We start from the raw sequence: 26,276 nt of genomic DNA, 5'->3' as shown, positions 1-26,276 counted from the left end.
TGGATAGGTGATGGAGTAGTCCCTCTCGAGATCTATCTCCAGCGAAGCTCCGATCGTCGATCAGAGGAAGTTGTGGGAGTGAAGAACTCTCAAAGACTTTCCTACTCATGCTCTCGTCTGTGATCATAGGAATCTGCCCAAGGCAGAAGGCCCAGATGCTTTGAATTTGGGCTTCAAGGATCTATTTATAGAGCTCAAACACCGACAGCTTTGATAATCTCGCACTGAATCACTACCATTCCTGTCGCGGTAGGTGAAATGTCATTATTATCTTATCTCTTTGATTCTCCCGAGGTATGCGTTCATGATTGTTTCTTCTAAAGTATCAATGCATTCCACCTATTTTGCGATCATCCTCCTATCATGGTTATCACTATAGTTGCGACATTTCATGCGACCAACTTGTCTTCATTAAGATCAACACATGCAATCAACTTTGCGATGGTTTGGGATCAGTGCATGTGATCGACTCCTACGACAACTACAAAATAGACATTTTGATGCAAAATAACGCATGATATAGGGTTAGTGGGGATTTTTAGTGCTGATCAACGCAAGCTCATTATTCCACATGAATTCTTAGCAAAATTAACGCATGTTCTGCTCATCAACCCTCATAATTTTAAGTAAAAGCCTACAGTAGCTTGTATTTCTACAAGCTATCAACGAGAGAATTGCTCAAACCCTCTCTTTGAAGACAGGTTTCTTCTTTTATACTAGCAGTTGCATGCTTATCTTAAACCTTAAGCTGCCACCTCATCATTCAAGGGATAACAACAATCTTAAGCATGATAGCTGGCTTAGTTAATCGGTCACTAAGTTGATCATTTCCTCTTGGTCATCCACACAAGGCTCAATTTCCAAGCCAACACTTGCAATCACTTGGCCGCATGCCTCTTTCAGATAGTGCATTGCCCAACCCTGGCCAACGCATCTCACCTTGAGGCTATTGCGTTCCTCCTATGATCGCATGCTCTTAGCCCACGCATAGCTTAGTCTCAACGCCTCACCAATCAGGCGTTAAGCCTTCCTCAATGCAATGGCTCCGAGCACTGCATGCCTTAAGTTCCTTGCGCCCAACCTTGTGCTCATCATCTTGCCTTTGTATCGCATAGCTTCAGCATGCATCGTATACCTCGCATTGCTCCAGTATGCATCGTATACCTCATCGCATGCTTCCTAGTTTCATCGCATAGCTCTAGCGCACATTGTGTACTCAGTGCCTTACGCTCAGCACGCATGCCCAGCCTCAACGCTCAGCCTTGCGCTCATCATGCAATCCCAGCGCACATCGTATACCCCGTCGTCTTACGTTCATCATTTTGCGGCCAACCTTACACAACTTTGTGCTCATTGTCATGCAACCCACGTGCAACCATGCATTTACCTTCGCACAACGCCCATATCATGCACCCAATAACCTCAAAAGGACTTGGTTGCCACATATCCTACCCCAAGCCTCAACGGATTAATGTCTTGCTTAGCACACTTAGTCGCATGCTCACTAACCTTGCAAGCCCCTCGACTACCACATGCCTTGTCAATGCATAGGGTTATAAGCCCTCACATGTCCTTCTTGGCGTGCATAACTCTAATGCCTAGCTCCCTCTCTCTCAGCCACACTTGGCTCCTTGAGCTCATCTAACCTCTAAAGGTAAGGTCAACGCATGAAAGCTCGTCTAACCTCTTGCGCTCATCGTTTTGCGCCCAACCTTACACAACTTTGTGCTCATTGTCATGCAACCCGCGTGCAACCATGCATTTACCTTCGCACAACGCCCATATCATGCACCCAATAACCTCAAAAAGACTTGGTTGCCACATATCCTACCCCAAACCTCAGCGCATTAATGTCTCGCTTAGCACACTTAGTCGCATGCTCACAACCTCGCAAGCCCCTAGGCTACCGCATGCCTTGTCAATGCATAGGGTAATAAGCCTTCACATGTCCTTCTTGGCATGCATAACTCTAATGCCTAGCTCCCTCTCTCTCAGCCACACTTAGCTCCTTGAGCTCGTCTAACCTCTAAAGGTAAGGTCAACGTATAAAAGCTCTCCTCCAACTCCCAACATAAGGCTAACGCATAGGCTACACCCTACTAACACTTAGCCATATTTTCTTCCATCTTCCTGCTTTCTTCACTTCTTTTTACAACTTTACTTTAACATATCCTTAGTCTTTGCTTAGCATGCCTATTACTCACTTATGTAGGGAAAAATGGAGTACGGGGTTTACAATTACCTTCCTCTTAAAAGAAATTTTATCCTCGAAATTTGCTTGGACTTACTTAGGGTTTCACAACATCCTCAGTTATGAGAATTTATAACCTTCTTCTTTACTACACTTCTGCTGTGTTACTCTGACATTAATTTTGTTCATAGTAAGTAATATTAGTATGTATGAACATCCTAGTAATAATAGTTCAATGTACCTATTACATCATCTAGTGACTCTTCCATTTCCTACTGAGTCATGACATCCATTTTATTACTAGGGTGGTCCTGTTTCCCTTTCATTTACAATGCCATTGGAATCTTCTTTTCCAGTTTTCATACCTTTGAACTAACCTACTAGCTGTGAAATCACTCCCTGTGTCGACTGAACTTTTTGACCTAACTGAGGGCATTCTTCCTAGAATGTCCTGTTTGTCCACACTTGGGAGGAGATGTTCTTTCTACTATAACATTTTCCCAACTACGGCTTACCACACTTTACACACAAGGGTTTCTTAAACGTATTAGCTTTTAGCTCATTAACAAGTTCAAACTTCGAGCTATTACTTAGACCATCAGTAGACCTAGACCTTTTCCTTTCTTCCTTCTGCTGACCACTATGTTCCTACTTTTATACTCAGTGTACCTTTGGTACTTTCTGAGCTCGCTGTTGCTTGTCTTTTCCCTTCCTCTTAGTATTAACTTTGACTAGGGCTTTCTCGATATCATCTTTTTTCCTAAATTCACCATAATAGACTCCACATTGCCACCAACCTCTAAGCAAACCTGCTAAACATTCTATCTTTCTAGTCAAGAGTCTATTCTACCCGTGTGATTCCCGACTTTTCTTCCTAAAGTTGTCTTATGAGCTACTGGATCTTTAGCTTTCACTTACTAGAATCTTCATTCTTTTGAATCTCAGCACTTTTGAAGGTAGGGTCAGTACCCCTGTCGTCTGTTTCCTTGCTTTGCCTGCTAATTCTGGTTGACATCTTACACTTACTATGTAGTACACATGTTAGGGTCTCATTTAGGACTCAGACTTATACATAAAATTTCCCTTCTCCCAAATCTTATGCTTTGATATCAACTTATGTACAATAGTCCCTATATGACAGACACGAGTACTAACAATTACAGAGTCCTCAATCAAGTTTCTTTCAACCTGTGTCTTTGAGTGGCAGAGCAGCAGCAGAGATATCTTTTGGGGAGTGATCGGTACCTAGTGGGGACATTTTGAAAATATGAGCTAGAAGCCTAGTGAGTGGCTAACATTTAAAACATAAGTATCATACATAAAACTGATAATAAAACTGAAAGCTTTAACTGGAAACATAAACAACATTCATATAAACATTATAATATAACATATCATATACGTACATAGCTACAACTTCCTATGCTATGGGCTTGCTGCTTTTCATCTGACCTAAAAGTCCCGTGAAATAGTTGAACGAAGACCCTAAGATTATGCATTGAGTTTCTGGTAGTAGATCCATAATCAAAAAAGTGTTTATGATTGTTCCAGAAGAAATGAAACAAAAGATACGGTAGAGCTAGGACAGTTATTGAATGATGCGTAGAATTTTGATGTATTATGGTGTGAGTTTGCGATGATGTGTGTTATGCGGTGATCATGCAAGTTTTCCTAACAAGGCCCAAGTATAAGCCTTCTTAGGTTTCCTGGTAAGTCCAGGGTCGAACACAGGGACTACTAAGTAGATATGCGACACTTTTGATTCTATTATGGTGGTAAAAATAATGAAGTGGATAGTGTTTTGATTTAGATTTTTCCTATACGACGGAGTTGAAAGCGGAGTGATGAAAGCATAAAATTACGATAAGTATGCGATGAAGGGGTTGAGAAGGGGTTTAGCTAACATTTCCTAAGATTGTGCACAAGTTATGCGATCATGCTACACACAAATATCAGTACTACATTTCTTAATGCAGAATGCCACAATTCCTATTTCTAGGATGCATGCGATGCATATGCTAAAATGTCGATAGAACTTATTTCTAAGTTTCTATTCTTTCTTATGCGATCTAATCCGACTTTCTCAAGCCTAGATTCTTTTCACAAAATCGCTTGTCATGCCAATGCTTCATACGTTCATTGTAGATTTTGGCATTTTCATACGCCTGTAGTCTCCATTCGTCCAGCTCGAGTAACTGAAGTTTTCTCTCCTCCCCTGTAGCTTTCAGATCAAAGTTAAGCTTCTTCACTACCCACAGCGTCTTGTGCTCTAATTCCAACGGCAGATGACACGCCTTACCAAACATCAATGCATACAGTGACATGCCTATGGGTGTTTTATAGGCAGTCCTATATGCCTACAAGGCATCATCAAGCTTCATGGCCCAGTCCTTCCGTGAGGGATTCACCACCTTTTCTAAAATCAGCTTGATTTCTCTATTAGAAACCTCAGCCTGTCCGTTTGTCTAGGGGTGATATGCCGTGGCGATCTTATAATGGACATTGTATTTGATCAGAAGTTTATTAATGATCTGATTGACAAAGTAGGTCACTTCGTCACTTATTATTGCACGTGGGGTGCCACAACGAGTGAAGATGTTTCTCTGTAAGAATTTGGAGATTGTTGCCGCATCGTTTGCGATGCATGGCACTGCTTTAATCCACTTGGAAACATAGTCGACGGCCAACAGAATGTATTTATGACCATTTGATGGAGGGAATGGTCTCATGTGTTGGATTTTATGTCCTAAAACTCGTAAATTGTAAATTAATAAACATATTCTATTTTATTTTTTGATAAAGTTGTTATTGAAATTGTAATCTTGAATCCAATAAACTAAGGTCCTGGGGCTATTTAATGTAGTTTGAAGTTTATGTAGTGACATAAATGTGGATCAAGTTAAAATATATAGCCAAAATGGTCTATAGTATATGAATAAGGTTAGGCGCCTTATTCTGAGGACACTATGGATGCGGCCCACTTTGTAGTTAGTACAAACGATGTGATCCTGAATCATTCATATAGCGATATGTGAGTGGGGGCATCCTATGCAATGAGTTTGCATAAGACTGAACCATGAAATAGTCACTTTTTACGTTCTAAATGTCGTTCTATGTATAAAACTAACTATTTCGTTAATTGATGACCTAGGCAACTTAATCTTAATCCTAAGCTAACTATGAACTCCTGTTCACTCGAAATTATCCTTAGATTTGCATAGGTGAGGGCAGCTCATCATCGCTGGCCCAATAAGCCTCCCATTTCAGGGGTAAGATCGGGTGCATAGTTGGGAACATAGGGTGCAAGACGGAATTCACTCCTACCCATTATACGGATAGTAGATAGGTTGTTCTCTTTAGTACTAAATCCAGGTCTTGAACAAGGGGCCCCACCCTCTCCTTGGCCCGAGAGGGATTCGGTTTATAGGTTGGACCTTAAACCAATTGTTCATTAGAGGATCAGTGGAATTAAGGAACAAGATGTAGTCTTGGGGGTAAAACGATTTTTATGACCCAACCAAGATTACGAACAACTTATGAAGGATTAGCTTACTGATTATGGTTATATCAGATGGACACAAATATATCTATAGTGAGGGGAGTGCAACTACAGAACTATAGTGGAATGACCCGTTAGTTAACGAATGTTGATTAGCTCCGTCTAAAGAGTTTAGCCTGCTAATCTCGGATCATTGGAGCCCATGATCTATAGCTTCATTAGGTTCCCCTACTAGCTCATATGGAATAAACTTAGAACAGTATGATAGAATAATTCGAATTGTTCGAATTAGGTGAAGAGAGAGAAACCGACCAGTATATGTGATATAGTGGTCGAGTTTTTCAGTTTAGAGATATAGCTTTAATATTTAAATATCAAGAAAATGAATACGTTCATATTCAGAAGCTCGGAAATGAGGGAAATGGTCAAAGATGTAAAAAATCAAAGAGTTTACTTTTGACTTTGAAAAGTCAATCTTTGACCAACCTTATATTCAAATGTGATTTGAATTTCGAGAAAATGAATGTGGATTCATGCTCAGGAGGTCAAAATTAGTCAACACGGAAAAATCATGACAAAATGTTGACTTTTTGGTCAAAGTCAACTTTGACCAAATGACTATTTTGCCCTTTGACTAAAGTTAATGGGAAAATCCAAACTTTTGTTGGATAATTCCACTAACAAAATAGTGGGCTAGGTGTTGGCTTATAGTGGAGACATTAAGCCCACTAAGATAGTGGATTATAGGTGTTGGGTTTTTATGGATTTGGTTCATGCAATTGTTGTATGGTTTTTTTATATAAAATGTGCTTTCATTTTGAATGAAAAGAGTTTTGCCAATTTTGCCAAATTATTTTCTAAAATTGGGCTGAAAAAATACCCAGAAACCTACCCAAAGTCCATTTCTTTTTTTCATCTCTTTTCTCTCTATCGTTTTCTTCATCCATCGGGTTCCACAACCCGGTTTTGAGTCCAGAGGATAGTAGGTCAACTCTAGTGGTGGTTCGAAAGAGTTCGGGTCGAGATTCAACGAGGAGAAGCGGTTTTCGGGAGCTTCAAAGGTAAGTTAATTATTGTTGTTTTTCCTTCAATTGCATGCATTTTTTCCTTTAAATTAAAATCAATTAGAGTGTAATTAGGTCCTAATTCCGCTGCGTATGTCTCGTGTTCCATCATGTGGTATCAAAGCATGCTAGAATTACGCTCAATTGCTTTTGGTGGGTGTTTTTTTTCCATTCTATTCAAGTGTTGAATGAAATATAGACTAAAGTGGGTTTATTATGATTTTGACATTGTTTTTCTTTAAATTTCTTGTGGAAATTCGTAATTGCTCACATGTTTATGAGCATTAATGTGTCAAAAAGGGTCTGTATATTTTTTGGGGTCATTAGAGTTGAAATTAGGCTGTAATTTTTTGATTCCGGGAGAGAGGACAGCATCAAAGGTAGAAGAAAAATACTTACAGACCCGGTTTCTGCTCCCAGACCCGAGGAAGGCTCCTAGACCCGACTCGCCAGCCCGAGCAATTCGACCCGGTTCGGAGAAGCCTCGCACGTGCGCCTGGCTTCGCACGCCTGCCCGGCGGATCCGACCGATCACCCACCCAGCTCCGATTCGCGCGACCCGTTTCGAAACTGCCCGCACGCCTCCTACCTGCTCACAAAATTTTGCGCCCGCTCCACCTCCGTCGACCCGACCCGCACTTCCGTTGACTGCACAGCGAACATTGACCAGCCGGTCCAGACGATCTGGACCGGTCCATTTGACCTGGTTGAGCCGGTTTGACCGGTTCAATTTGGTTTTTGGAGTTTTTGGGCCGGTTTGAGAGTTTTTTTGGTCGGTTCATGATGGTTCAAAGTGTTCGAAGCTGATTTCGAGAAGTTGGTTGCTGAATTTTGTAATAAATTAGTTATTTGTTTGTTTTTAATGCCAAAATCGGTCCACTTTAGTGTTGTTTACCTATTATGCATGTGATGTATAATGTTGTTAGCTTATGTGTGCGTATCATATGCCATATAGTTTTAAAACCCCACCATAGGAAAAGCATGTGACATGCATTTATTATATCTTATAAGTGTTATAAAATATATACTATGCATGCTTAGTATTAATATAAGTGTTATATTAAAGCATGTTTGATTGAAGGAAACATATTATAGATGAATGCTCTAGGGTTATAATTGTTATAATTTATTTTATAATTGTTATAAAATAACCTAGACTTCTAAAATCTATAACAAAGATAAGATGCATGCTCATTTAGGGTTAACCATCGAGCAATCCCAATTTTCATAGAAAATAGGTCGATATCTTGTAAAACCGAAGTTACAAGAAAACTCACCTGGCAAGATCTTGGCAAAAAGTCAGATAAGATGACTAAGGTTGAAGGTTTTTAAGTTGACGGTTCACGGAACACCTACTACCTGGAGATCGAGTCGGCGTCTGAGTTAGGTTAAACCAGTTTTATGAGCATGCGTGAGCGGTGTGAGGTAATAAAATTTGTTTCTCACCTAGACATCGTAGGTTAAAAATTCAGCATAAAAGTTATACTCGGATGAATCACCTAGACTTAGGATATGTTTAGTTAGCCGAAATGAATCGCTAAGTATTTTATACCCTAACCGTCTAGAACACTTCAATAGAGAGAAGTAATGTACTTTTAGCTCTAGCATCCCTAAGAGTTCACACCGTGAGATTCATGCTTGGCTTTGAGCCGCCCTGGGAGCGGACTCCATTCGAAGAGTGTTTGCATGAGTCAATATCAAGGTGAATAGGGGAAGTTGTTCATAGTAAATGGGAAAAGGAAGTGTGTCAACACATCCTACAGTCTCTTTCATTAGGTCGCACCGTGAGATTCCTATAATGTGTCTGCATGTCTGCCCTGGAGCGACCTTACCAATCGGAGAGCTGTATTATAGGATTCGGAACACCGCGAACTCTAGAAATAGATAGGGTCTCTCAGGTTCATTTTCATTTTTGTATTTCCAACTTCGGGAGCATAATGATTCCGATCTTTGAGGTCTGAAAATGGAGGGTCACACTTACGAGAATTACTAAGTGTTAGTAAATTCTTGACCAAAGTAGCGATAACTGAGTTACTATAGGGATAAGAGTTATTCTGGTGATAGTATCTAGTCAAGATAGTCTTGGTTCAATGGAGGAATAGTCGATCACCCCTCAGTGCAGGTTATTCTAAATCATTGAAATATTGTTGCAAAATATAATAATGAAGGGTACATTATTAGTTTTTTTTTTGCTAAACTTGATTGGATTTAAAAGATTAATGTTTTTTTACTAAAAAGGATATGTTTTTCTTTTCAGCATGACTAGCTCTCTAGATCAACTCTTAGCTACCGAGAAACTAAACGGCGATAATTACTCAACATGGAAAAACAATATGAATTCAACACTAGTAATAGATGACCTGAGATTTGTCTTAACTGAGAAATGTCCTTAGGCCCCTGCCTTGAAAGAAGCACAAGGTAAATATGATTTACTAGTTGTTGAATATTTAGTGGAGGATGATACCTCAACCTGGATATTGGATTTAGGAGCCCTAATCATATTTGCTTCTCTTTTCAGGAAACTAGTTCCTGGAAAAAGCTTGAAGAAGGCGAGATCACCCTCAAGGTTGGAACAGGAGAGGTTGTCTTGGCCGAAGCAGTAGAAGACTTGAAGTTGTTTTTCGACGATAGATATATCATACTTAAAAATGTTTTGTATGCACCTCTTATGAAGAGGAATTTAATATCTATCGATTGTATTATGGAACAAATGTATAAAATATCTTTTGAAGTTAATGAAGCGTTCATTTTCAGAAAAGTTATTCAAATTTGTTCTGCTATACTTGAAAATGACTTATATAAGTTAAGACTAACTAAAGCAAAATTTTTCTTAAATACTGAGATCTTTAAAACAGTCGAAACTCAGAATAAAAGACAAAAAGTTTCTTCTAATGCCTATCTATGGCACTTAAGACTTGGTCACATAAATCTCAACAAGACTGAGATATTGGTTAAGAATGGACTCCTAAATCAGTTAGAAGACAATTCTTTACCTCCATGTGAGTCTTGTCTCAAGGGGAAAATGACTAAGAGATCTTTTACTGGAAAAGGTCTCAGAGCCACAATACCCTTAGAGCTCGTACATTCAGACCTCTGTGGACCGATGAATGTCAAAGCTCGAGGTGGGTATGAATATTTCATTAGTTTTATTGATGATTATTCAAGGTATGGTCATATTTACCTAATGCATCACAAGTCTGATTCTTTTAAAAAGTTCAAAGAATATAAGGCTGGGATTGAGAACTAGTTAGGTAAAACAATTAAGACACTACGATCAGATCGAGGTGGGGAGTACATGGACTTAAGATTCCAGGACTATATGATAGAACATGAAATCAAGTCACAACTCTCTGCACCTAATATGCCTCAGTAGAATGGTGTATTTGAAAGAAGAAACAGAACCTTGTTGGACATGGTTCGCTCAATGATGAGCTTTGCTGAGTTACCTGATTCCTTTTGGGGACATGCATTAGAGGCTGCTGTCTATATTTTGAATAACGTTCCCTCTAAAAGTGTTTCAGAAACACCTTATGAGCTATGGAAAGGGCGTAAAGGTAGTTTATGTCACTTTAAGATTTGAAGATGCCTGACACACGTGTTGGTGCAAAATCCTAAAAAATTGGAACGTCGTTCAAAATTATGCCTATTTGTAGGTTATCCAAAAGAAACAACCTTTTTAAATGGCAATCTTGAGGAGAGTATCTATATGGCTCAACCAGAGGGGTTTATCTATATGGCTCAACTTGTGGCGAAGGGTTATACCCAAAGAGAAGGAGGAGACTATGAAAAAACTTTCTCTCCCGTTGCCATGTTTAAGTCGATTAGAATACTTTTATCCATTTCCACCTTTTATGACTATGAAATTTGGTAGATGGATGTCAAGACAACCTTTCTAAATGGCAATCTTGAGGAGAGTATCTATATGGCTCAACCAGAGGGGTTTATTGCACAGGGTCAAGAACAAAGGGTTTGTAAGCTTCAAAAATCCATTTATGGGTTGAAACAAGCCCCTAGATCTTGGAATATAAGATTTGATACTGCAATCAAATCTTATGGCTTTAAACAGAATGTTGATGAACCTTGTGTTTACAAGAAGATCGTCAATTCTACTATAGCCTTCTTAGTTTTATATGTTGACGATATTCTACTCATTGAGAATGAAGTAGGTTACCTAACTGACATCAAGAAATGGCTAGCAACGCAGTTCCAAATGAAAGATTTAGGAAATGTGCAGTATGTTCTCGGGATTCAGATTATTCGGAACCGTAAGAACAAAACACTAGCCATGTCTCAAGCAACTTATATAGACAAAATGTTGTCTAGGTATAAAATGCAGAATTCCAAAAGAGGTCTATTACCTTACAGATATGGAATTCATTTGTCAAAGGATCAATGTCCTAAGACACCTCAAGAGGTTGAGGATATGAGACGCGTTCCCTATGCTTCCGTAGTAGGGAGCCTGATGTATGCAATGTTATGTACTAGACCTGACATATGCTATGTAGTAGGGATAGTTAGTAGGTATCAGTCCAATCCTAGATATGATCATTGGATTGTCGTTAAGAATATCCTCAAGTATTTAGGAGAACGAGGAACTACATGCTCGTGTATGGAGGAACTACATGCTCGTGTATGGAACTAAGGATTTGAGATATTGGTTAAAAATGGACTCCTAAATCAGTTAGAAGACAATTCTTTACCTCCATGTGAGTCTTGTCTTGAGGGAAAAATGACTAAGAGATCTTTTACTGGAAAAGGTCTCAGAACCACAATACCCTTAAAGCTCGTACATTCGGACCTCTATGGACCGATGAATGTCAAAGCTCGAGGTGGGTATGAATATTTCATCAGTTTTATTGATGATTATTCAAGGTATGGTCATATTTACCTAATGCATCACAAGTCTGATTCTTTTGAACTAAGGAATTGGGCTGGAGAATGAGAAAAAGGCAAAGGGGTCGAGCTATCGAGTAAGCTGGGCCAGTCTTGATATTTGGATGATTCCGGCTAAACCATGAAGAGTTATGAGCTAAGATTTTATGGTAAGCTTCTTGAGACATTTTAGAATAGTTTTGTAGAAGTAAGTATCTCAAAATAATGTTTAGAACTATGAGTAATCTAAGCTGAAATTTGGATCTGGATTCTAGGGATAAAAAGGGAGCCCGAGGTAGAAAAAGGAACTATTAGAAAGGCTCCTAAGCAATTAAGGTGAGTGTTATAGCATTGATCATTAACACATAGTGTGAGTGTTATAGCGTTATAGTTTCGATATATCATGAGTGTTATGTTGCTTTGATAAATAAAAGATATTGTGTGTTTATACAGTGTTGATAGTAAATGCATATTATGAGTATTCTCTTAGCTTTATACTCTGATATTGGAATATATGCATTTGTAGATACAAAATACATGCTTTTGGTGATAGGATGATTGCCATGATATTGTTTGTGTGTGACTGTGGAAACTGAGATTATGTCCGGGATGTGGTTAGCATGCTTAACAAAAGATGCTTGACGGGAAATAATGGTCGGTTTCGATCGGCGGGAAATAATGGTCGGCTTCAGTCGGCGGGAAATAATAGTCGGTGACGACCAGTGGGAAATATGGTCAAGTACCTAAGCATTGCTAGCGGGATAAATAAAATGGTCGATGTGCACATTGGCGAGAATTGGGGTCATAGGAAGGTTTCCATAGGTGATTGTATTGTTTGATGATAGAATATGATTGTTATGTGTTGATGTTGGAATACAAATTAGTAGCTCACACTCTTCAAAATGTTTTCTTAATCCCCCCCCCCCCCAGGTAGCGAAAAATGAGGAGTTTCAGGGTGCTGCTAAGGTTAAGGTCTGCCATGTGCCCCAATTACACTTCCGAAGGGTTTTTATGGTTGTCATTGTAAACTTTGTTGTTAAGTCCTTAAGTTGTATAAACGTTATATCACTTTCGTAATAAAAGATGGGCCTACTTAATCTGTTATAGTTTATCTCCTTGACTTAACCATTCCGCTGTGTATAAGTTATAGTATGGTATCAGAGTTATTCCACAAGAATCATTAGGCAGTAAGTGTCAGCTCAAGGGTTGATAACTGCTACAGTCACATCCCTCTCCCAGGCTGAGAAGGTGGTCTAGGGGCAGGGTGTGACAGTTGGTCAGTAATACCCGCTTTGCAAAACTTTTGCTGCTGTGCGTTGTCCCCCGAAATGTTCTTCATAGGGTGAGTCATGACATTGAAAAAGTATGCGCTGAAAAGCAGTCTCTGGAACATAGAGTCTCAAGATCTGGTCTGGTCCCATTCTGTAAAGATTTGGCTCGTCCCAATAGTAAGATTTACATTCATGAATGAGTCGCTTCTTTTGGTGGGATGTGTAATTTTCCATAAATTGTTTGCAAACCGAAATTGACAATATCTGTATACCAGGGTAGTTCTTCAATTTTAAGCAATTGTTTGTCCGGGAAGGATGCGTTCACCTCCAACTGAATACGATCCGCTTTAACCTCAATAAATGGTCAGCGACATGGTTCTCCATTCCATTGCGGTCGATTATCTCCATATTAAATTCTTGAAGGAGGAGAACCCATCGGATTAGTCTCGGCTTTGCATATTTTTTGGTTATTAAATATCTTATTGTCGAGTGGTCTGTGTGGACTATAACTTTGGATCCCAACAAGTAAGGTCTGAATTTTTCAATCGCAAAGATTACCGCTAGAAGCTCCTTCTTTGTGGTGGTGTAGTTCGCCTACGTGGAGTTCAATGTTCTACTCACATATACGATGGGGTGTAACATTATCTTTTCCTTCTGTGCTAAAACTGCCCCAATCGCATATCTGCTAGCATCGCACGTCAGCTCGAATGGTTTTGTCCAATCGGGTGCAATCAAAATAGGAGCTTTAGTCAATGCGTCCTTCAGTGCTTTGAATGCGGTGAGGCATTGTGATTCAAAGTCAAAAGGTCTGTCAGCTTCTAGCAATGCATTCAACGGTCGAGCTATTTTGGAGAAGTCCTTCACAAATCGTCTGTAGAATCTCGCATGACCTAATAAACTCCTTATAGCCTTCATATTTGTTGGAGGTGGAAGTTTTTCAATGGCCTCAATTTTTGCTTTATCCAACACTAGCCCATCCTTTGAAACCTTGTGCCCGAGCGTAATTCCTTCTTTAACCATGAAATGGCACTTTTCCGAATTTAGCACCAGATTGGTCTCTTTGCATCTTTTCAATATTCTCTCCAAGTTTTTCAAATAGACTTCATACGTTTGCCCATAGACTGAGAAATTGTCCATAAAGATTTCAACTGAGTCTTCCAGGTACTCGGAGAAGATTGCCATCATACACTTCTGAAACGTGCTCGGCGCATTACATAGTCCAAAAGGCATGCGATGAAAAGTGAACGTTCTATATGGGCAAGTGAATGTGATCTTTTCTTGATCGTCTACTGCGATCATAATCTAGTTGTAACCCGCATACCCATCAAGAAAAAAGTAGTCATTCCCTGCTAGTCGATCTATCATTTGATCAATGAAAGGTAAAGGGAAATGATCTTTCTTCGTTGCTGCATTGAGCTTCCAGTAGTCCATACAAATTCGCCAGCCAGTGATGGTTCTCATGGGGATTAACTCGTTGTTTGCATTCAGAACTACTGTCATTTCGCCCTTCTTGGGAATGCATTGCATGGGGCTAACCCACGTGCTATCGGCGATAGGGTATATGATGTCGGCGTCTAACCATTTAATGATTTCTTTTTTAACAACCTCTTTCATCGTAGCGTTCAATCTGCGTTGAGGTTCTATCGAGCCTTTCCGATTTTCTTCGAGTCGAATTCTTTGCATAGAATACATCGAGCTAATACCTCTGATATCTGCTAGTGTACATTCGATTGCTTTAATATATTTCTTCAGAATACTGAGGAGTGCATTTTCTTTTTCTTCAAGTAACGCAGAGGATATTATTACTGGCAAGGTTTCATTCTGGCCAAGGAAAACGTACTTCAAATGATTTAGTAGAGTTTTCAGCTCCAGTGTAGGTAGTTGCTCTAAGAAAGGTTTCTATGTTTTTCTCTCTTCGTTCAAATTCAACTTTTCTTCATTGTTCACTGTCTCTGTTATTACATGGCAGGTTTCTAAGGATGTTGTTGCATCTCTCTTTCTTCAACTTCTTCTTCGGTCTTCAAATCTTCATCGCAAGTGTGTTCATCTTTAGAACCTGATAGGCCTTCATCTTCTGGAAACTTCATTGCCTTGATGATGTTAAACCTGAGCTTCTTTCCATTGATGCTCATCGTGATCTCTCCTTTGTGCACATCTATTTGGGCACGACCAGTAGACAAGAATGGTCGTTCCAATATGATTGGCATGTCTTTGTCCGCTTCATAATCTAGAATAATGAAGTCTGTAGGTAGAATGAATTTATCGATTGTGACCAAGACATCCTTCAATTTTTCTTCAGGGTGTACCAGGGACCTATCTGTAAGCTGAAGAGTCATTGTCGTGGGTTCAGCTATCCTACATTCAATTGTTTGAAGGTTGAAAGGGGCATTAAATTTATGCTTGCCCCAAGATCACATAATGCTTGACCGATGTAGATCCCTCCTATTGAGTAGGGTATCATAAAGCTTCCTGGGTCGTGCATATTCGGTGGGATTATAGTGTTTGATTCTTGTGTTAATGCCACCATTTCTTTGAATCAGTCCTACTAGGCTCCTTCCTCACTTCCGTCGTCGTCTTTCCACTTCTCAAGGTGACTACTTGGCAGTGTCCTTTCCTTGTGTTCCTCGGGTTGCGTGGGAGCTTCGTTGAGCTCAGCAGTGTTCCCTGCAGTCTGTTTTTCAGCTCTCGTTGCTATTGACCGTTGGTTCTTTGGAAAAATCCTAGTGGTTCTTCTTTTTGCGCCATAGGTCGATAGCCTTGTTGTTGGTTATTTCTTCAAGAAAAATTAGGGTGGTTTCTCCACCCGGGGTTGTACATGTTTGATAAAGGGTTGTTCTTGACAAAGTAAATTGACTACAGATTTCGTGGACACTCTTCAACTAATGTGATTCTCCACATGTAGCACAGCTGGTGCTTGTCTGTTCTATTATGTTGACTTGCCCTCTTTGTGCTCCGAGATTGTTTATTGCGATGCGCTATAACAAATTTATCATCCCATTCATCTGATTTTGCAAAGATGTTATGGCACCGTTATTTGCATTACCTTCTTTGGGTTTTGCTCTCTGATCGCTTTCTTGCCGATCTTCATGGTTTTTCGATATGCGATCAAGAATGTTCTTTGCCTCATCATAAGTCTTGTCTAGCAGACCTTTTGCTGCTACCGCATTGGTAGCTGTCTGCGATGCAGGATTTAGTCCATGGTAGAAAATCTCCATTTGGAGGCAATCCAGCAATCCATTGTGCGAGCAATCATGCACTAATCTCTTGAATCTCACCCACACGTCACTGAGCGATTCGTCTTCTTCTTGTTCAAAAATTTATGATTAACTTCCTCCTTCTGACATTCTCTTAGGAGGGAACTACTTTTTCATAAATTTCTCCACAACTTGTTCCCATGAAGTTATCTCTCCTGGTTTGAAGGAGTATGCCCATTTTCTTGCTTTATCGCATAGCGAAAATGGAAATAGCGTGAGTCGAACTTCTTCAGCGGAGATATTAGGGAACACAAAAGTGTTACAAATTTCAATGAAGCTTTAGAGATGGGCGTGTGGATCTTCACCACGACGTTTACCAAACTATCTTGATGTCTGTATCATTTATAACATTATCGGCTTCATCTCGAACCTTGATCCATCCAATGCTGGTCTCAAGATTCTTGGGGAGAAATCATATAAGTTTGGTGATGCATTGTCCCGGATGGGTCTATTGTGATCATTTGCCAGTAGGATAGGATTTACCATTATGTTGTTTACATTTGCGGCTCGTTCTTCCTGTTGTTTAGCCATTTTATGAGTTCTTCCTTGTTGTCGACGTCTGTTTCTCTGTCTTCTGTGAAATGTTCTTTCGATCTCTGGTTCGTAGTTGGACTCAGGAGCGTGTCCTTCGCTCATGCGATGCTTGCTTCTTCCTTTACCGAAGGAATGGCAATGCACAGAGGTCGAAAGCTGCAAAGATCAAAGAGATTTGATGTTAGTGCAATCTATCATTAGAAGAAATTCGGGCTTCAATGTCGGTTGAAAATAGCCTTATCGGATGTATTATGTCGGTTGAAAAAAACAGATCTTCAATGTCGGTTTTAAATCGACATTGAAGATGGCCTACAATGTTGGTTTAAAACCGACATTGAAGGCCTCCCATTATTTTTTTTTTAATTTTATCAGAATTTTCATTTCCCTCTCGCGCGCGTGCCCTAAATTTCATCTCTCAGCTGTCTCACTTTACCAAAAGTACTGCAACCCTCGATCGGCAATTTGCCTACCCAAACAAACTCTCTCCTCTCTCAGTAGCTGTTGGTCGGTAGTTTGCCTTCAGGTGGGGTTGTCTTCATCAGGCGATCTCACCTTCGTTCGTTCAATATAAAACCAGTGCGATTCTCTCTCTCTCGTTCGGTCATCCGGCGGTCTCACCTTCGCTCGCTCAGTCACATGCCTTGCTAGAACCGGAAACAAGCTCGTCATCCAAGCTTCTCCATCATAGGTATTCCATATTCTCCCTTTTCTCCATAGTTCTTTCCATTTTTCCTCCGACCCTGCCTCCTTAGATCAGGTATTCCATATTCTCCCTTTTCACCATTGTTTGATAAAGGTATCGATTTACTAGATGGAATGTAGTTAGAGTTCAAGGTGTGTTAATGTGGTAGAATTATAACAGCTCTATCCAGCTGATAATTTAGGATAATGGTCTTCACACTTGCACAAATTGTGAGAATTTGTATCAGCTCTATACCAGCTGCCTAATTTTCCTCCCCTCTTCTGGCTTTTAAAAAAATAAAATAACAAAACAAAAACAGCAACTTTGAATAGAAGATAGCAGTGTTTTCTTCTAGTTTTTTTTAGAAATTTCTTAGATTTTGAAGAATAATAAGTTTGGGAATTTATCTTAGTAGATTCATCTTTGATTCTACACTTTAAGGTGAAGAGAAATAAGCAAGAGTTACCTGAAATTGGTTTAGCTGAAAGAAATAAGCATTCTGTCAAATTTATACTGCTGTTTTTTACATTTAGGCGGTTGATTTCCAAAATTTTGCTTGGTAAATTCCACTTTTAGTTTGTATTTCACAAATCTAGAAATCTGCAACATAATAGTGTTGAGGATTTTACAGTGGATGTCATGTACTTCTGTTGCATTCACATCCTATTGTTCTTCATTTTTAATCGTAGCCACCTTGTAGCATTATTTTTCACTGGAATGGAGAGGTGAGAGCAAAAAAGTATACTATCATCCTAATTAGAGCAATTTTATTGTAACATCTTGTGAGATCTCATGTCTTGTTTTCTTCATTTTTCTTATAAACTCTAATTTATACGTAACGTGGTTAATGGTTCATGCTTGTCATCTCCATATGTTACCGTTTAGAGTCCTTACCTCCCATTGGCTTTAGCTTAGAATTCACTGCCAGTTGTTGTGTGGTGTTGAGTGAAGTTTTTCATTTGTTAGGTTCAAGTTTGACGTGTAAGGCTAAATTTTGATTCTTGGGGATTTCGAAGGAAGATAGGAAGATTGCATTGGACGTGTTTTAAGAAGGTTGACAAGTGGAGAAGGTGCACCCAACACAAAAAGGACTTCATAACAACATTAATAACAAGGACAAGGTAATATTTATAAGATGCTTATCTTAAAAGTCTAGTTGTTCTAAATTTGTTGAAGTTGTATATTTTACAATCATAATTTTATGCTTTTAAAATTTTCCTTGTTATTTTTTTTTTTGTAGATTAAGTTGCATATTTTACAATCATGGATAAGTCATGGATGAAAATGAATAGAATGTCAGTTGGGTATGGTTTAGGGGTCGAGGTATTTATTAAAAATGGTCTACAACATTCAAATATACCGAATATCATGAGTTGTCCATGTTTGAAGTGTGTTAATGCAAAGACTCTAGATGTGAACAAAATAAGAGAACACTTATTTTTTAATGGTATAGATCAAAGTTATCAGACATGGATTTTTCATGGTGAATCATTACCGATTAAGAGGAACAATGAAAATGTGTCTACTAGTGAAAGAGACGAAGCTGATGAGGATGATGTTGATGTTGATGACACAATTGGAATGTTTGAGGCTGCATACAATAACTATTTTAGTGGAAAATCCGATAATTTTGAAGAATTATTAGATGATGCGAAGAAACCATTGTACCCAAATTGTAAAACTTTTTCCAAAATATCTACATTGGTAAAGTTATATAATTTAAAAGCTAAATTTGGATGGAGCGATAAGAGTTTCACTGAGTTGTTGGAATTAATTCATGACATATTACCTAGTCCTAATGAAATTCCAACTTCTACTTATGAAGCAAAAAAGATGTTGGGTACTCTTGGAATGAAGTACGAGAAGATTCATGCATGTAGAAATGATTGTTGCTTGTTTAGAAAAGAACTCTCTAATGCAAATGTATGCCCCATTTGTGGTACGTCAAGATGGAAGCTTCAAAAAAATTTAAACGAAAAGGCTAAGAATATCCCAGCAAAAGTCATGTGGTATTTCCCCCCAATTCCAAGATTTGAAAGAATGTTTCGAAGTAAAGAGACAGCAAGTTTATTGACATGGCATGCTAAAAAAAAAAAAAGAAACAGATGGTTTATTAAAACATCCCAAAGATGCCCTATCGTGGAAAAAAATAGACAATTTGTGGCCAGAGTTTGGGTCAGAACCTAGAAATCTTCGTCTTGCTCTTTCGACAGATGGGGTAAATCCACATGGAGATCTGAGTAGTAGATATAGTTGTTGGCCAGTGATGTTAGTGACGTACAATCTACCTCCATGGTTGTGCATGAAGCGAAAATTTTTTATGTTGACTGCACTAATATCTGGTCCTAAACAACCGGGAAATGACATAGATGTTTATTTAGCTCCTGTTAGTAGATGACTTGAAAAAACTTTGGAAAGATGGGGTAGAATGTTACGATGCATATGAAGAACAACGTTTCATGCTTAAAGCCATTTTATTATGGACCATTAATGATTTTCCTTGCGTATGGTAACTTGTGTGGTTGTACGGTTAAAGGATATCATGCATGTCCAATTTGTGGAGAGAATACTTCATCCACTTATTTACCAAAAGGGAAGAGGATGGCATATCTCGGGCATCGCAAGTTTCTACCCCGCCATCATCCATATAGGAAACAAAAGAAAGCTTTTAATGGCACACAAGAATTAGAATTTGGTCCAGAACCATTGAGTGGGGAAGAAATTCTTGCAGAAACAAGTAAGTATCAATATTCATTTGGTAAGAAAAGTATCAAAGAAAAGAACAGTGGAGATAACACTTCAACTTATTGGAAGAAAAAATCTATTCTTTTCGAGTTAGAATATTGGAAGTATCTTGACGTGCGACATTGTTTAGACGTGATGCACATTGAAAAGAATGTATGTGCAAATCTTATTGGCACATTGCTTGATATTCCTGGTAAAACAAAAGATGGAATAAAGACTCGATTAGATTTGGTGGAATTGAACATTAGATCAGAGTTAGCCCCTCAAGTAGGAGAGAAAAAAGTCTTTTTACCTCCCGCATGTTATACATTAACACGAGCTGAGAAATTGAGCTTTTGTAAGGTACTATCAGAAATTAAAGTACCTGAAGGCTATTCATCGAACATTCAAAGTTTAGTGTCGCTCACAGATTTGAAACTTTACGGACTTAAGTCGCATGACCATCACGTTCTTATGCAACAATTATTACCGGTAGCCATTCGTGATATTTTACCCAAACATGTAAGACTTGCAATTACTCGCCTATGCTTCTTCTTTAATGCTATATGTTGCAAGGCGATCGATTCATCTCAGTTAAAGGGTATGCAAGAGGATATCGTTGTCACTCTATGCCTCTTAGAGAAGTATTTTCCTCCATCATTCTTCACAATAATGGTACACCTTGTAGTGCATCTCGTAAGAGAAGTTGAGTTTTGTGGACCTGTTTATTTGAGGTGGATGTATCCTTTTGAACGATACATGAAAGTGTTGAAAACTTATGTACGAAATAGAAATCGACCAGAAGGATGTGTTGGAGAAAATTATATTGTTGAAGAAACTATAGAGTTTTGTTCTGATTCATATCTGGTGTTAATTCTATTGGGCTAAACTCATCAACAAAGAAAGCGAATTCAAACATTGATAGAGCATTGTCAACTGCTTCTTTTATTAGATCGAATAAGGATGAGTTGGATCAAGCTCATCTTTATGTCCTTCAAAATGTAAATGATGTGCTTCCTTACGTCGAGTATGTAGATCTTCATCTTATTCTTGTTTTAGGTTACTTGATTATTCAATAATCTACTAACTTTGTCATTTATAATAGGCAACATATGGATATTTTGTCTAAGCTCAATTCTGGTAAAAATAAAAGTAGAAAGTAGCTTCAAGAAGAGCATAATCGTACATTCAGTCGGTGGTTGTCCACACGGGTAATCTCTAGAGACCTGCTATTTAATGTGTAATTAAATGTTAACTACTAAAATATTATGAAATATATCTTAGGTTGCACTAGCTCTCGAAGTACCCAAAAATTCCATATCGCCTTCTTTGAGATGGATAGCTAATGGACCTTGTCCAACTGTGGCAAAATATTATGGTTATATGGTCAATGGTTACTAATATCACACAAAGAATCGCGATGATGTTAGGAGGGTTCAAAATAATGGAATTAGTATAACGGCTACCACAATGCAAGTCTCTAGTGCTAAGGATAAAAAGCCCATCATGTAAGATATGACCTTTTATGGAGTAATACAAGAAATATGAGCTTGACTATCATGGATTGTCATTTATTTTATTCAAATAGAACTAGAGTCAAAACAGACGAGTTTGGGTTTACTATTGTGGACTTCAATCGTATTGGACATAAATCAGACCCATTTATTTTAGCCTCTCAAGCAAAACAAGTGTTCTATGTAAAAGACCCCGCAAATTCGAGTTGGTCAATTGTTTTAACATCTCCACAACGAACAATTGAGGATGATTTTTATGAAGATGAAATAAGAGATATGCTACAAGAGTGTGGTTATGGAGGTATGCAAAGAATGCCCAATGTTGATACACTTACTGAGATTGATGATACAACATCCACATACATTAGACATGACTGTAAGAGTCGATGGGTTGATAAATAATGTATTAAACATGGTATGTCATTTACTATGGTTATATGTATTTAAATACTAAGTAAAACCAAAGTCCTCTATGAGCCAAGAAACTGAAGGAGGCTCTAGTCAAAAAATTGTTCGACATGGTAAAATGTCAAGAGAAAGAACTCACAACAAACAATCTCATCAATCCAAATCATCTGCTGGAAATGTTGCACTAAGTGCATCTGAAGAAGATACTGAGAACATGTCTAAAGAATAAGATACTGAGATATGTCTAAAGAAGATTTGGAGGTAATTTATTTATTGTGACTTTTAAATTTTAATCAAATTGTACGTGCTTAACCATGCATGACATAAGTTCTTTTAAATTTGTTAAGGGGACACCATGCCACTTGGCTATAGGAACTGTAGATAATATTGTTGCAGTAGCCACAGCATTTGATGATGATGTGTCATGCTTAACTGTTAAAGTTTTGATTGACATTTTTATTGGAGAATATTTGCCTATACCAATTCCTATGAAGGGTAAAATAGAGTTCTTAAAGCAAGCAATGGGTAACTTCGTAAAATGGCCTCGTGAACTTGTAGTTATGGGTGACGAGAAAAAAGTATGTTTCCTTTTCAGTTTATGAGTTTGGTTTATTATTTTTCCTACTTTGAATTTTTGTAACTTTGGTTATGGTAGGATCATTCACCAATTAAGAGCTTCAGCCAGTCCTCCAAATATGCTAACGCTAATGGTACTATCAAATTATTGAACGGGCATGCCATGCATAACACGAACGATGTAGACATGATCTGTATCTCTTTGGACGAGCATATATTTGGAAGAGACAAATTTATTTATTTAGTCCGTGATGATCTGCTCCAATATTGTAATATAGTTGAAATAGGCTACATGTGTATTTTGACATACATTACATATTACTCATCTAGATTCACTCATGTATACTTTGTTTCATGTTGATAAATAATAAATTTTACTTTGTTTAGGTATCTTTGGGATGAATGTGGTCGTGATATTACGAAGAAGTTTTTTATAATTGATCAAGCAAGAATATCGCCACACGTGAAGTCTCAAGATATCTGATCCAGAAATTTAGCCAATCAACTAGAATTGGCTAATTTAGACCAAATAGTCCTCATTCCATATAACACAGGGTAAGTAAATTGTGTTTATGTTATGGCTAATTCGCATTATACATGTAGTTATCATTGGATATTGATTATAATCAATCTACAAGAAAATTGTGTTTATGTTTTGAATTCTCTTCGAAGCAAGGTTCAAGAGGATTTTCATGGAGTTATAAATATGTGAGTGTAATTGAACTTTCTTAGCTCTTAATTGAAGTATTTATGTTTAACTAATGTTTTTATACTATAGTGGATTGAAAACATGGCAAGCCAAGCACGATCTCTAACACTATCGGTCTTCTCCAAAATGGAAACCTGTAAAGGTAAATTTGTATTCATTTTTTAAAATTTTATGTTCATTCGACTTCTTTATAACAATTTAACAATTGTTTTCAACTTTATCTGCAGTGCCCTCATCAATTAGATTTTGTAGGATGTGGGTACTATGTGCAAAAGTAAATACACGAAATAGTGCATAATCCTACTACTCCCATTACTAGCCTCGTACGTAAATTATTTATTTTTTATATAGTGCTAGCTTTAATTTAATAAATGGACGTAAACTTATGTTGAATTTATCTTTTTTTTTTCCTTTTTGTAGTTCAATACAAAAGATGCATATACACAAGGAGAGATCGACGTAGTTCGGACCCAATGGGCAAGTTTTGTTGACCGATTTGTGTAAGGATGTAATTCTTGTTTTTTTTTTTTTTTTTTGTCTCAATAGAATGTAAATGCTAGCTTAGAATGAATTTGTGGATAAATTAGTACTACTTGATATTTGTGAATGAGAGAAATGATGGCTTTGGTGTAAATGGTCTTGTGATTTTGTTTGTGGAATGTTCATAGGTGGAAGAATGATCTGTTTATCATCTGTATTTATGGTATTGTGATTCTGGTTTATTCATGGAATTAGTACTAGATATTTGTGAATGAGAGAAATGATGGCTTGGTGTAAGTATTCTATGAAAGTCTGGTTCTGGTATTGTGATTCTTGTTTGTGGATAAATTCATAGGTGGAAGACATGATCTGTTTATCATTGAAAGGTGCATTTATGGTATTGTGATTCTGGTTTATTCATGGAATTAGTACTAGATATTTGTCAATGAGATGGCTTGGTGAAATGATGGCTTGGTGTAAGTATTCTATGAAAGTCTGGTTCTGGTATTGTGATTCTTGTTTATGGATAAATTCATAGGTGGAAGACATGATCTGTTTATTATTGGAAGCTGTATTCATAGTATTGTGATTCTGGTATTGTGATTCTTGTTTATTCATGGAATTAGTACTACTTGATATTTGTGAATGAGAGAAATGATGGCTTTGGTGTAAGTATTCTATGAAAGTCTGGTTTTGGTATTATGATTCTTTTTTGTGGATAAATTCATAGGTGGAAGACAAATATTGATGAGTATATGTAATGGATTGGAAATATTGATTCTTGTTTGTGGATAAATTCATAGGTAGAAGACAAATATTGATGGGCTCGCCATGCAATTTTTTTTATACTATTTAATATAAAACAATGACGGACATTTCCTGACTCAACACGAGATATATAATGTCATTTTTAACTTATTTGACCAAAAAAATGGATTCGGCAACAGAATTTTAAAAAAAACGGATAGATTCGGGCTTTAATGTCGGTTAAGAATTAAAAAAAACAGGCTTTAATGTCGGTTAAGAATTAAAGAAAACAGGCTTTAATGTCGGTTGGAACCGACATTAAAGACCTTTAATCACATTAAAGACCTTTAAAGTTGGTTGCAAGACTTTCAATGTTGAGACTTTCAATGTCAGTTGCAACAGACATTGAAGGTCTTTAATGTTGGTTGCAACCAACATTGAAGGCTGCAATATTGGTGTTACTTAAGGCCTTTAATGTCGATTTAAAACCGACATTAAAGGCAACCGACATTAAAGGCCTTTAATAACACTACCTTTAATGTCGGTTGCCAACCGACATTAAAGGTCAAATTTCTTCTAGTGTATACCGTAGTCCCCGGCAACGGCGCCAAAAACTTGATGCGTAGAATTTTGATGTGTTATGGTGTGAGTTTGCGATGATGTGTGTTATGCAGTGATCATGTAAGTTTTCCTAACAAGGCCCAAGTATAAGCCTTCTTAGGTTTCCTGGTAAGTCTAGGGTCGAACACAGGGACTACTAAGTAGATATGCGACACTCTTTGATTCTATTGCGGTGGTAAAAATAATGAAGTGGATAGTGTTTTAATTTAGATTTTTCCTATGCGACGGAGTTGAACCCGGAGTGATGAAAGTGTAGAGTTACGATAAGTATGCGATGAAGGGGTTGAGAAGGGGTTTAGCTAACATTTCCTAAGATCATGCACAAGTTATGCGATCATGCTACGCACAAATATCAATACTACATTTCTCAATGCAGAATGCCACAATTCCTATTTCTAGGACGCATGCGATGCATATGCTAAAATGTCGATAGAACTTATTTCTAGTTTCTATTATTTCTTATGCGATCTAATCCGACTTTCTCAAGCCTATATTCTATCTTTAAAATACTCTCTCAAGTATGTCCAAATGTTGAATGACGCATACATAAGACAAGGTGACCGCATACCACCAATCCTATTTCTAAGGCACATGCGATGTGTAAATAGCAGATAAAACTTATGTCTAAGTTTTTACTCTTACTTATGCGATCTAATCTAACTCTTTCAAGCCTAGATTCTATCTTTAGACTACTTTCTCAAGTACGTCCAGAGGTGAAGGATGCATACATAAGACAAGATGATCGCAAAAATTGTAAATCTTAAGTCATGCTAGCTAAGTGCTTCTCAACCCATTCAGAAATTTAGCTACTCATGCATGGTATGGGGAGATTGAACATAGATTGAAATGAAGTTTCCATTTTCTGCAAATAAAGTACTGAATACAAAACAACAAATGGATTTGAGAGATAACAAGCCTGGTAAGCAATGTCTTGCTTCCCGTGGCCTTTTACACTGTTCTTTATCACTTCAACTCTGTTCTAGTTGTGAATTCTTGCTCTCGCAAGGGTTGGCCCTCTCTCATTTGTATTGCTTTCCGACAGTCTCTCGATCTGTCTGGGAACGATTTCTCTCGGCTTTGCCTCATTTCCTTGCTCTCTCCATCCTCTATGTATATGTATAAGTATATGC

At 38.0% G+C, this 26,276-nt stretch overlaps 1 pseudogene; it reads left to right on the top strand.

Moving 5' to 3' along the window:
* The first annotated feature begins 22,752 nt into the window (after positions 1 to 22,752).
* LOC150036107 (uncharacterized) lies at positions 22,753 to 23,802 on the top strand (annotated as a pseudogene).
* Positions 23,803 to 26,276: the final 2,474 nt, after the last annotated feature.

This window comes from Benincasa hispida, chromosome 5, assembly GCF_027475165.1.
Source record: "Benincasa hispida cultivar pf3 chromosome 5, pf3_genome.v1.1, whole genome shotgun sequence".
Taxonomy (NCBI): Eukaryota; Viridiplantae; Streptophyta; class Magnoliopsida; order Cucurbitales; family Cucurbitaceae; genus Benincasa; species Benincasa hispida.
This window is presented reverse-complemented; position numbering and strand designations above follow the sequence as displayed.